Here is a 14,545-nt window from a genome sequence, read left to right on the forward strand (position 1 = left end):
CAAAATATACTAAAATACTAACCTAACATAAAATTATAGAATATTTCAGTTTTTAAAAACTAAGGCCTACTATGTGAGTCACCGGCACCAGTGAGGCAGGTAGGCGGAGCTGCGCGTGAGACGGGGTGTGGGCGTTCGGGTGCAAGGGTCGCCTTATAATCCTCTAGGGTTCTTGAGATGGACAAACTAATAATAAAGTAATTTATTACTTTTCAGGCGGCCTAGTCATCCCAGAACTAATTATAAAAGGATTAACATTACTCACCTGGCCGAGTACACAGAACTCTGACTAATTGTATAGAATGTCTAACACTAATTTATTACCTCTCAAAGGGTCTAGTCTTCCATGAACTGATTATGAGGGGCTAAACTTTACTGGCCTGGCCAGTCTACAACATTTCTCCTGCAGACGTCTGTGTTGTGGATGAAGAAGTGCCCATTCCCAAGTTAAAGTACATCAAGTATTTGGTGTTTGTACATTCACAGCTCTAAAAGTGGTATAATAGTGCAGATTGTAACAAGCTTAGCTCCAGTTAATATTTACTGACAAAAAATTGCAATTAAAGTCAGTAATTAATTGTAAAGTTATCTAGCTAAATTATTAGTTTTTAAAGGGCTGTTTGATAAAAAACAATATTATACTTTTTCATAAAAATTATATATATATATATATATATATATATATATATATATATATATATATATATATATACTATTTGAATTTACAATTATAATAAAAAAATTAAAAAAACATCATACACTTAATTAATAAATATTTTGCGTTTAAAACGTAATCAAATATAATACACAGGAGCATAATGTAGTATAACATAAAGCTATTAAATATTTAAATGATTATTTTAATTTTGAGTTTAAATTTAGTAATGTACATTATATTAGGTGAAAACGTAAATAAACCATGAAGATTGCCACAATTAATACATACAAACTAGGTGTTTACTCATAAATTGGTATATTTTACTTATCAGAGAAACATTCGTTATAATAACTTGAAATTGGCTGAGCTACAGCAAAGCCTGACACTCATGAGGCTTGAAAGATTTCATGTCTATATGAATGTCAGCACGATACTTCTAAAACGAACTTATACAAAGACTTGAAATTTTGTATGAAACTATTTCTACATAGGCAATAATAGTTTATATGATGGTGCATTACCAGCCACACAATTTCGTCAAGCACCATTGAAGCCCATCATTTATTGAATCTCTTAGTGTGGCGTACTTCTAGCTTGTTATGGCAGTAAATTAAGGTACCTCCTGCTTCAGGGCTACCAATTACATGGAAGCTAATCTTTCAAAAAAAATTCTTTCCGATCACTTTCAAAGAAGTTTGTGTCAGTTATGGTGAATCATTTATTTACACCATTATGAGCAGAATTAAAGCTCGATTCAGATGTGTAATACTTTCTTAAACATATAAAGAAACTACAAAAGACTAGTAATTTATATTTTTATCAAATTTGAGAACAAATATATTGTTATAATACATTGAAATATATGCGCGGTCAATGTCGATACGCATAGTGATAATATCGTCTTCACTGCTTCATCAAGATCAGACTGCTTTTGTGTCATGGGTTCTCTGCTATGATGTGTTTCAACATACTGCTTGTGATTATATATGATTTTACTCTTATCCAACAGGACTGATACGTTCTGAATATCACAAAAGTATATTATAAGTGTATTTTTATGTAATTTGTTATTATATGAACAACTTTAATTATAATTTAACTAAAAAGAAATCCATCCCACGCTAATTCCAATTATTTTCCAAATACTAACGTAAAAAATTCAATCGTTTCATATACACTTGTTCAGTGCATCATTTTAAGATGTTAAACGAGATTACATTATAAGTATTTATCACGCTTTTTATATTATAAATATAAACAATATGCAATGTCCCAGGCAATTCGTCTTTTATTTATCTAAGGAGAAGTATATGGAGCTGGAACCACCAATTAAATGTATTAAATAATAAATATGCTACTGAATATGTGTTAACATTAGTAAAGATGTTTCAATTTATAGAGTATTCCTGGAATAGTGTTGAATCTAAAAAAATCAAATAATAATATTTCTATTTATAATAATTATAAAACTTCATCAAAGCCAAACGTAACCACAATCTTTAGTTTACGTTTGTATCTTTATCGATCTGTTAACAACACCTATAAATATATAGAATAAGATATTTTATATTTGTATCAACCCTTAAAATAGCTAACCTGTTATCATTCAGTTCAGTTTACCTTATTACTCTAGATAAAAATTACCTTTACAACGATATTCTAGATGTCAAGATTACTTAGAATGTTTGTTAAATATCCAATTCCAAATTTTGCAATTGAATCAGAAATGATATATTGTTATTCTTAGGAAAACACTACTCACATTTGCCAGCTTGCAACAGTGCTATCGTTTTTAGACATTTTAATGTTGATTAACTTACAAAAATACATTCTTTATATTCCTTTTTATTTAATTTAGAAATGTTGTTAAAGATGTTTGTTATATCATAGAAAACATCATTCGGGGATGAGCATTCTAAGCATAAACACAGGCACACCTACACAGACAGAATTTGGAGGATTTAAAAAAAAATTACTACTCTGTTTCGTTTCTTATTCAATGTCTCATAAAATATAAACGGTTGTAGAATTCTGTTTAAAAGAGGTTCAAATTTTACATACTAATATTTCACTTTCCGAATGTAGTGTAGGTTTTCTATAGTCCAATACCGCATATTTTGCTGATATAAATCACCTTACTTTCCAAATAAAGCCTTATAATACAAATTAAAATGTTAAACCGTAACTGAAGATGGCCATTAATGTTTTAAGAATGTAATAAATTGGCTAAGCAATATTTTGACATATAATGGCTCTGAAGAATAGATGTTAATTATCACACCGACCAAGAAGTCAAAGAATGAATGTTACTATTGAAAAGTGGCGTTCTTTTGTAAAATTATGGTTTTTAGCGAAAATTAAAAATATTATTGGATTTTACCCGCAAACTTCATTTATCAATCGCATTATAAATAAATTGAGAGAAAAAATTAATGATAATCTACCACAGACCACAAATCAATAAATAGTAGCCTACTCAACTGAAAAATTATTTTCCTTGAAGTGCAATGTTAGAAATATTTTAAGCTACATAGAGTACAATTTAATACTTAAGATAATTATGCAACCTGCATATTATATAAGTTTTTACTGCCAGATAGTATGGGTTATTTTAAAAGTTTAAAGATTTTGGAAATATTTGTTTAATTCAGCCTTGAGAGAACCGGGTTGATACCTAAAATAGTAATATGATAATATTACCTATTAAAAAATGAAAGATAGTACTGTAAAGTATTTTTGTGGATAAGATAAAGTCAAATTTCATCCGCGAGGTTCTGGGATTGCTACAAGAGTCTCCGCAATCAAACATTTACATCACGCTTTAAATTACTATAATATCCGTAATATATTAGGACTCTAATAGAACTGATTGTTATGACAGCCATTAGAAAAATTAAAAATATTGCCTTAATGCATATACGGTATGCATTAATTAATTTAATTGATAGAAACTGAGGATTTCTAAATTTGGGCAAGAGTTCAGATGTATAAGATTTCCACATATCAATATGAAGCAGTTTCACAGACATGTTGAGTACCGGCATTGTTAATATTTCTAAGAACCGTAATAATGAACAGACGTCGTCTCTAGTGACGGACGCCGTCTATTTAGGACGTTGTCGGCGAAGATTACCGGACTTTGGGTTGAGGAAACATCCCAGTTCGAGCAGTCAGATCGGCAGGTCAGGCAGTCCTTCTTAGAAGTAGGTTATAGTAAAACCATTTGCTTCAGTGTCCAGATATTCTAAATAGTAAAAAAAAACTATTTAAACAGAACAAATACTATACTAACAAATACTATAAGACAATTTTTAACTGCAAGTAATTTAAATTTTGCTGTATCTTATTTAATATTGATTTAACTGTTAATTGATTTTAATAAAATTTACATATCTTAACCAAAATATATTTTATTTTATTTCCATAAATGCAAGTAATAATTTTTCAAGTTTTAAAAAATAGGAGTTCAATCATAAATTATATACTTTCCTAAGACACGGAAAACGACATGCATTAAAAATACACATTATAATGAAAATAAAACATATAATATGTTATAATATAGCTACTATCGATCCAATGCACTTTTACGTGTTTTAGTTACAAGTTAAAATATTAACTTTACATCTTCATAACAGTTTAAAGTGCGGTAAACTACGATTATGAGTAGGTCTACTTGAATACATAAAATAATATAGCCTATCAATTAATTCTAATGCTATTACAGCTGCATAATTTTGTTTCATTATTTTAACAAACTTCTTAAATGTTAGGATGAATTTCAGGAGAAACATTATTGTAGTCTACTCAGAACATAATTTTTATGGTATAAAAAAGGAAAAAATATAGTAATATAATAGACCTACTATCCAGTAATATTTACTGTGTGTCCACAATATAAAATAAGTTTAAATGACTATTTAATGATTATTGATTGAAAGTGGCTGAGTGCCAGCGAAGACTGATACCAAATTAGACTAGATATAAAATATATTATTCCGTAGAATACCATTTTCGCCCTGTTTTGTGGATAATACGAAACGAATACAGCTGCTTGTAAATACTGTCTTTCATATTATCCCAACCTTATGACAAGTGTGATACATACAAAATGAATTATTCAAGAATGTTAACTATTAATTATTAAATGGAATGGCGCCTAGTCTTGAATTTTATTGTCTCAAGGTTCCAAAATATAACATTTGAGTTTGGTATAACCGGTTCAAACCATATGTGGATATCGATGCTTTTCCAGACCCTCCTAGTATTTTTATTGAAAATCCAAAATGTGTTGGCTCAAAAATAAAAAATAAATGCTTATTTAGTGTAGATGTCCACCGTTATAACAACTATTTAAATGGCTTTTACACAATGAAGCTTTATTTCCTCAGAAACACTAATAATCTACCACTTACACATGATAAATAGAGAGTTCTAGATAAACCATTATTGCATCTTTGGATTAAAACATTTAAGGAATAGGTTTGGCATATGTTCTTGAACCTGTCGTCTAGGCGACCATCGCAGCTCTGGTTACCCTCGTCACTTTCCTTGACAAGTGACATTTATAACTACGGCTCTCAGTGACCGCGGCGCTTGGTGCAGACATATAACAATGAATACAAACCTTAGGTTTGTATTCATTGCATATAAGTAGTAAAAACTGTCAACAGGAAACCCCTCATCATTATGCGGTCTCTTCAGTAAACCCACAGGCTTTGTGTCTCAGCAAAACCTAAAATGCCGGCTTCAGTAAATTTTCCCCAGTGGCGACCTGCTAGGTACTCCCACTAGCCTCTGTCACCTGGAAGAACCACATTGCTAGGTCCACTAATCCTTGCCGACAACACTTTAAATATATCAGCAGTTTACAGAGAGGTGACAGCTTCTCATTATTACAATTCTTAGAAATTTTTAATACACAGCACCAAAGAAATATCACAAATGTCACTTCATTGTTTTGCTCTCTGGAAATTTCCACGTGGTCCAGTCAGTGACCAGCTTTAGAGACGTTTTTACAAAAATTGTATAGTATATTATTAACAATTAAGTGTTAGTAGCCAGATTTATTACATTAAAACACCTACCAATGTGCTATGATGGAATATGTTATTCTTATTAAAAGTTAACTGGGTGGCACCACCCTCTAATGCGCTGTGAGAAGTTCCAGTACAATTAAGTGCTTTTACTCGTTAACTGTTATGTAATTAATTTACAACATACATAATACTTTGTAATGATCTTCACCTTTCAAGTATATTTTATCCTCCATAAATTGTTAGGAAATAAATATTGTTCATCTAGATTGATTTTATACGTTTGTTACTAATATATGTTTGTGACTTTTATTTCCTTTTGAAATATCAGTTCATAAACAACTAATTTAAAAATCTGTTTTGACCGTTAAACGTGAACTTATGAACTATTTTATAACATAAATCAAAATTGACCTTTTTCTTTAATATTGTCAAGAAATTTTCCGCAACATTTATTCTTAATTATTTTAAAATAACTATTAAGGTACTATCAATATCGTTACCGTTAAAGAAATGTACCGTTATAAGTAAATATGTTTACAAACATAGTTTCTTTATTAATTGTAACTAAATCAATACCACGTTTTCGCATATAAATCTACGAATATTTGCCTATAAAATTTTACTCCTCTTATGGTTTCATGATTATTGACTTTCAAAATAGTTATTTGTTATATATGCATGAAATAATTTTATTGCCACAATAAACTTATGTACACTTTTTATAGATAACCTTTGCAGGAGTCCTGTATTTTTACCACTTTCTATTCCTTCAACTCTCGCTCCGCCCACTCACAACCCTCAGGAACATCTCCCCCCACCACTCCTGCTACCTGTGTAACCCCAGAGGAGTTTTGGGTTTGATGGTCAGTCTCACTTTACCAGTGGTACCTGTCACGAATCTATAGCTTGTGGTGCGTTACAACTTGTAGTGTGAAGTTATTTTGAGAGCAATGGCTGCGGTAGCGGATCTGCTGCACGGACGTCCTCTTCTACCGACGTTCATTCACACAACGGAATCACGACGGAAGTAAGTAAACTTTACCGTATATCATTGTTAATCATTTATATGTGGTATAAAACCTATAATTAGTCACTGTGATGTGCTGTCTTAGCTTCGACATGTCCTATAACATTGTTAGATTATGTTTGTTTTCCTTTCTGTTAAACATAACCTCTCGAATTGTATAGACTACAAGCAAGATAAAGTAACCCGAGTACTAAATATGCAGTATGCTTTATAATATATATAAAGCATTATTAAGCTAAGTAGAGCACTAGGCTTACTGGCCTGCGAAGTCCCGCTGCACAGTAATATGTATTAAATTGGTTCACAACAAAAAGACAAACATATTTATATTCATATTGTATATATTTATATACTAGAAGTTATTCACGGTTTTGCACGTTATTTCGTAGATTTTAACTGGTTTCAGTACTTCTTATTCGAGTGAATTATATTTCCAACGCCAATGTCAAGTTAGCCTTGTTGCCACCACCAAGAAAATATGTTAAAAGTGCGTATGTATGGTAATTGTAATTTGGTCTTATTATTCTTTTGTTCCGTAGTTGATTTTATCGTTTTCCCGATCAGGAAAATATACATCACTGATCAGCGATGTCTACTTCTGTTAAAATAAACTAAAAATGGTTAAAATAAAAGGCTTTAAATAAATTTTGTTATTAAAGTAAGATAACAACTTTGTGTTCTATGTTTAATACTTAATATTTGATAAAAAAAAAACTGTTTATAGTAAATTAACAATAACAGTATTTGCGTGTTTGTTTCTTTATAAACTGTACCATATATTTTTTTATATTTTAGAACTTTGAGAGCTGGAATTGATACGTTAGTTCAACCGCTAAGTCCAGCGAACTGTCATATTGTAGTGTTCTTGCCGACTACTTGAAAGGAAATCAGTGTTTGGGGTTAAATTATAAAAATCTGACGTATTAGGACAATTTATTGAAGTGCTTTAATTAGTAGATTTCTAGGGTAGAGTACTTAGCTAATCGCTTAAAACTAAAAAGGGTATAAAACTACTATTCGGAAAATTTACACATTAAATATGTAAATAAATTGAAAATAATGGTTAAATTAATTATCATATGTTTGTGCTGTCATAAAACAATGTTTACACATTAGAGTCGATTACATTTGACAGGTCATAACATACATTTTGGCCACTATGATGGGCAGTCCACAAAATTATCTATTCTGTTTAAAATGTAGTAACAAGTAAAAAACTCGAACCCCCCTAAAGTTATTGAATAAATTAATAAATAGTTAGCTTATATAAAATCATCGCTGAAAGATTTACAAATCTAGTTCACAATTAAGTACTACATAATGATAAGCTGGACTTACCTGCTCAATGTTTTCATTTGAACAACGCGCTCTAAATATATTTTAATCAATTATACGGTTAAAATACCATTGATTTTTAATTTTGCATCTTTTTATATTGAAAAGCCACGTCAAAAGTTTAAGATCTCTCGAATTTTATAAGACATGTATATTAAATAATAGTTTTTGACACCCAAAAGCTCTATAAAAAAGAAAGAAATTATTTTAGTAATATTAATTCATGGTTAAAATTTTATATAAATTGAATAACAAAGTAGGCTATAGTAAGAACAAAGAAATAAAATGCGGGGCTTAAGGTTTACAGTTTGTTTTAGCACTGTTTATTAATAAATAGTGTTATTTCACTTGAATTAGCCTTTTAGACAGTACAGAGTGTTTACAAAAGGGAATCACAAACTTCTATGGTTGATAATATAAATCATTTTAAACATAAATATCATATATACTAAGGTCGAGAATTCTCTAGTTTAGTCTCTAGTTAATATTTTATATTTTGTTTTAGAAACAATTAATATTTTCAGAACTAGTAAAGCTACTCATATGAAACATTGTACATAGCAAGTAAAAACATAATACGAAAATTAATATAAAATGGCTGTCATTTGCTTTAAAATTAACAAAATGTCGCCTGTTGAAAGTCTTCAAAGTCAAATGTCAAAGAAAGTGGTTGTAATATAATTTTGTACAATAACATGTAATAACATTGTACAAAAATGCACTCGGTACTAGTTATTTAGTAATCCTATAAAAATTCTAAAGTTATCTCTACAACGAAATCTGTCAGTACATGAGCAAACACAATGACTTTAAAGGAATGCTTGTAACAAGCCGGGAGCATAATTTTTCAATTTTATAACAATTACTGCAAAAACCGGTAAATTAGTTAAGATCTTGTATTTTTTACAACTGATGCAAAACAGCTGATAAGCTTCAACTGATATACCAGCAGGAACCTATATATAATTTTTAGTATGCGAGTTCGATATGCAACGTCCAGACTTTCAAAGTAATGCCCCTGGGCAGTCCTGCGGTTTACACGTTCAAAGCAAAAGGAACGATGTATTAACAAAAACTGTTCAGATAAATATAAAATGGTGTTCAATTAGTTTCAAGATTTTGTTTTTATTTTAAAAATGTAACCTCCATAATGAGAACAATGCCAAATGTTTGAACCGTCCAGTCAAGAATCAAATTAAAACTGTTAATTTATCGACAACTTTTTCATACAATCAATATATTCCAAAATTGCATACTCTCAAAATAGTACACATATGTATATATATATATATATATACATATATTTATGAATACATTTTTTTGTATAAACATGTTATCATAATTGCCTCACAAGTTTCTAAGTTCAGATGTTCAAAGTTCAGTTTGTTTTAAAATCACCAAAAATGAGGTACCTGTAACCTTTTTATCGTCATAAAAAGTAAAACCTACATCTGATAAATAACTTCAATTATATAATTATCTGAATGCATAAAAAAGAAAATAAAAATTTAATGCAATTTCCGTTATTATAGTTTGTGATTATTATTCAAATTCGGATCTCTAAACTTGTTTTATCTCAAAGTAGTTTCTTTTTACAACAGTGTTATCTTTTCTGGCTTTTTCATCTAAATTTTTTCTGTCATTCCTTCTCACTTACAAAGCATTTCCCTGTGGAAGAACAATAAATTACGTGAAAGGGGTTGTAAGGGCGGTGGTATTTAACACACGGAAACTGTTTAGTTCAAATCCATAAATAGAAGTTACCTTTGATAGGCCAGTTTTGATATATAGCAGCCTAAACAAGGATATTGTGCCTTGCTCTCCACCTCCCTAGGTAACTGTAATCTGTTACCTTGTGTAGCAGAGTTGCTGGAATCTGCAACTCCTCAGCTACTTATCAGAAAATCAAGTTTAAATTTATATACATTTGAGGTTTAAGTTCAGTCTCATTAAATTTTGAAAAAGGGCACTCCAGAAAGAAGGAGTATGTAAAAGCGAGTCGAACGCTCGTACCGCCCAGTGAATTGTGATTATCATCAATGACATGACATCACTTTCTTTTCACTATAATGTTGTCTTGTAGTGGTCTTCGGACCTATCTACGACTGAAGAGACTAAACAAAGTCGAAACAACAGAAGCACACCTCCATCCTGAAAGACCCGGTTGCGCGTAATAGTGATGGGGAATTATTGACGCCATTACAGGTTATCATTTTATAAGGTTGAAAGGGATAAACCCTTTGCCAATTGTTTTAATTACATTTAGAATTCAAAACCAAAACATCAACCTCTCCGAGCATTGATGTCGGCGCACGTTACGTTTCGTGTGTGTCCGAATCTACGTTACGGCGTGGCTTGCATGTTCTAAATTGATTGAGCCTGCGTCAATAAATTACAACCATTCCGTCTTTCAGGATGGAGGTGTGCTTCTGTTGTTTCGACTTTGTTTAGTCTCTTCAGTCGTAGATAGGTCCGAAGACCACTACAAGACAACATTATAGTGAAAAGAAAGTGATGTCATGTCATTGATGATAATCACAATTCACTGGGCGGTACGAGCGTTCGACTCGCTTTTACATACTCCTTCTTTCTGGAGTGCCCTTTTTCAAAATTTAATGAGACTGAACTTAAACCTCAAATGTATATAAATTTAAACTTGATTTTCTGATAAGTAGCTGAGGAGTTGCAGATTCCAGCAACTCTGCTACACAAGGTAACAGATTACAGTTACCTAGGGAGGTGGAGAGCAATGCACAATATCCTTGTTTAGTAAACATTCTCTCCTCAATAAATATCAAACACCGTTCTAAATATAGCAGCCATCCTGAAGCTACTACGTGGGTTTAAGATTTAATCTTTAAAATACAAATATTATTGTGAGACTTTTTTTTAATTGACTTTTTTCTGAAGTGGGTATTGGAATTCGTCGTTCTCTCAATACGTAAAAAATATACAGGGTGTAAAAATAGTCCCGCAATGGATTGGTAACAGCCCGAATAGGTACAGCAATAAAACTTGGGACATCATTACTGCACCAATAATCTAGTTTTTGTTTGAAATAACTATAATTGTTATAACTAATTTTATACGGTTATAAGTATAACTATTTGTTATATACTAATCCAATCATAATAAAATGTCATCAGCCTCTGCCATTAACCTAATATATTGCGGCCTGGTGTTCTTTTAAAGAAAGCAGACTCCACAAGTATTCTGGGGAAGTGCTTTGATTAAATGTAACGTACTTTGATAAACGCTATAAGTAAGTCTTAATAAAAATATTTTTAGAATAAATAAACAACGTGCGATTTTTAACTGCAACTTTAAACTTTTTAAAATTTTAAAATACAGAGAGTGTATAAAAAAAGCCTATGCTTCTATCATTGTTGCTCTAAAAATAAATATTTAGATGCTCCTTTATGGTTTAAACTAACTACATCTTAGATAGCCTTGCAAACTATTCTATTAAACACCATGCCATTTGTAATAGATGTGGGATAGAATAATTTTGTTTAATTAAGTTTATAAATTAACAGTCCAATTAACGGAAAGTCTCTGCAAAAATAATGTTTTCAATGTTTAAAATGAAAGGTTTTTGAGATATTCTTAGAAAGGTTTACTCAAACTATCATTTGTTACACTTAATTACTGTATTACTACACCATTAGGAGGCACATGTATGGGGTAAATTTAATGTAGCTTGTAGGCTATATCTTCTAAAATGGAGGCGATGAATAAACGATTGACGGAATTACGTTGAAACACTATACACAAATTTAAGTTAATATTACTGGATTGATACATTAACTAGTGTTTTTGGACATAAATAATCACTATCACCTAAAAGAGTAGTAAAGATCAGATTACATATAAACTTATGTATATGCAATTTGTAGAACATAATTTTCTGAATTTTTAATTGGTTGAGAGGCTGTAAAGTTTTATAGATTAAAATAATTTTGTTGTAATATTGAGTAGTATTTTGATACATACGAACCACGTACATGTTAAACAGTTTACATCCATGCCACTAAAGAGTCAGTAACGAGGTAGTTGTATTTCCAAAGTTAGCCGCGATGCTTCTTCTAATCTGCTGATTTCTTCTCTAGTTTTCATTACATTTCCATCGGCTTTTCTCATGAGGGCTTTGGACCTCCAATGGCAGCCTTAAAAATGTTTTTTGTTTTTTTTCTTGTTTTTGTGTATTGTGTTTTTTTTAACTTTTTTACATAATTATTATTTAATTTTTATAGAGATTTCCAATTTAAATTTTTATATTTTTTACATAAATATATTTTTGGCGTCCTCTTCATAGTTCAATGACGAGAACCTGCAACAAAAATAATAGTTAAATTTAATCATACTGAAACTTAACGAACGTATTCAATCATGCCGATATATTTATATACAGTAATTTAAATAACTTTACCCATAAAAATATAATCAGGACTAATTCAACTTTGGAATAAATTCTAGACATCGGAAAAAGCATAAAGAGAAAGAAAATTTAGTACAAAATAAATACAAGCGTAACCTGATATAATTTATCTGATATAAGATTGAAGAATCATTTAATAATTTACATATTAAAACTAAAAAAACATAAATTAAGTAGTAACTACTCATACTTATATCTGAATGTAATGCAAGTATTAGAGAGGGAGAGTGCCAGGAGTGGAGACTGAATGTGTTCCGAATTTCATAAGGACACTTTAATCCGGGTGAATAATACAAACTATAACCTATGAAAAATCTATAATCTCGTAAACAATATATTCCTCAAAAAGCATCGACATTAACGTTAATTGCTTGGCCCAAGCATCTAATTGTAATATTTGTAGTCACGGAAACAAATCCAATTGCAAGTGTCTGAAAGTCACTCATTCTACAGCTAAAGCCACTTAATTTAAAGAACAAAATAGCCTACATCGAATTGCATTGTCCATTACTGTATGAATACAATTTGACGATATTAGTGTTGTCGTTGCTGATGCGTGTGTTAAAATTAAAAAGGATCTTGCAGCTGAAGAGGAAAGTAACGATGATTGTTTTGAAATTTAAAAAATCATATCGCCTTAGTGCACTATCGAGTTGGTAGAAAAATCTGCACTTCTTACCGTTGTGCCTAGCAGGAACGTCCTGACAGCTTGACAGCTGTTTTTTTTTCTGTAGCTCATGGTTATGTTGATGTGTTAAGTAACTCCAGCTTACAAATAAGTCATAAAGAAATTCTATGTAATAAAATGTTTATATTACCAACTAACAACTATAGGTAATTCTACATACGATTACATAGATATATAAAGGCGTCGGTACAGATATTTGATTTATATTGAATGACTGATAAATTTAATTCGTTATTCTACGATACATTTTTCTACCCTAGTCAAATTTCTTTACTTGCATATTTGCCTAACTACATATTCTTTTTTATATAAAGGCAGACTATTTAAAGAGTAGAATATACATTTTACTAAGCAAAAATAAGGTTAATGTCTAGTTTTTGGATACACGTAACACCACATTTTTAACTTTTAAATATTTAAATGTCTCTGATATAATATTCCACTCAGTTGCTGTTACATGGACATAGCGATTAATGTTAACAATAGTATTCGGGGAATCTCGAGATTAGATTTTTAAACTGTAAACATCAGAAGCATTACTTTTTTATAATCCACGGAAATACATAAGCAATACATTAACATTACCTGTTTCTCAAATTAATGCTACGGTCTGCAAGCGGCTTTTTATAACCTACTTCTGAGTAAGACGGCAACTGCCGGGGACAACCCTAAACTGACTTTTGTCCCCGGGAAGATCCCAAGATTCAAAGAACGCTACTCCTTACTGACACCATCATAAATACATCCGCAGATAACAGTGGAGGCGGCAGCTTCTTATTGTTACTATTCTTAGAAATTTTACTAGTGCAGGCACCTAGTAAACTGTCAATTGTCTCTGCAATCTTTGATGTCTAGGAGTTTCTATGTCCTCTGAACAGTGTCTAACTTTAAAACAATGTTTTAAAAATTGTTTCAAAAACATTACTAAATAGAAGTTATAGCTACATTTAGTAGTATTACGATTTTAGACACGATTCATTACTATCGATTATTCATATTGGAAAAGACAAATCACATTCTATTGCGCTGTGACATTGGTCCCTGGAATGGAGTGTTACATTGATAACTATTGAACTAACTAAATATATAATATTTATAAAAGGCCTTCATCTCCAGCTTTAGTAAATCCTTCAAAAAGTATTAAGAAGTAAAAATTTTGATTGGTTAAACCGGGTTCTTATTTTTATTTTTAAATAGAAATTAATCACAGTGTCGTGCTATACATTAGTCTAGAAAACGGCTCGACGAATTAGGTAAATTATTTACAAAAAATATAATTAAATAATAGGAAGTTTTATAAGAAAACAAAGATCGAAAAAGTGACCGGGAATATTTTAGAATTCGGAAAAATAATATATAA

The sequence above is a fragment of the Homalodisca vitripennis genome, chromosome 5, assembly GCF_021130785.1.
Source record: "Homalodisca vitripennis isolate AUS2020 chromosome 5, UT_GWSS_2.1, whole genome shotgun sequence".
Classification (NCBI taxonomy): Eukaryota; Metazoa; Arthropoda; class Insecta; order Hemiptera; family Cicadellidae; genus Homalodisca; species Homalodisca vitripennis.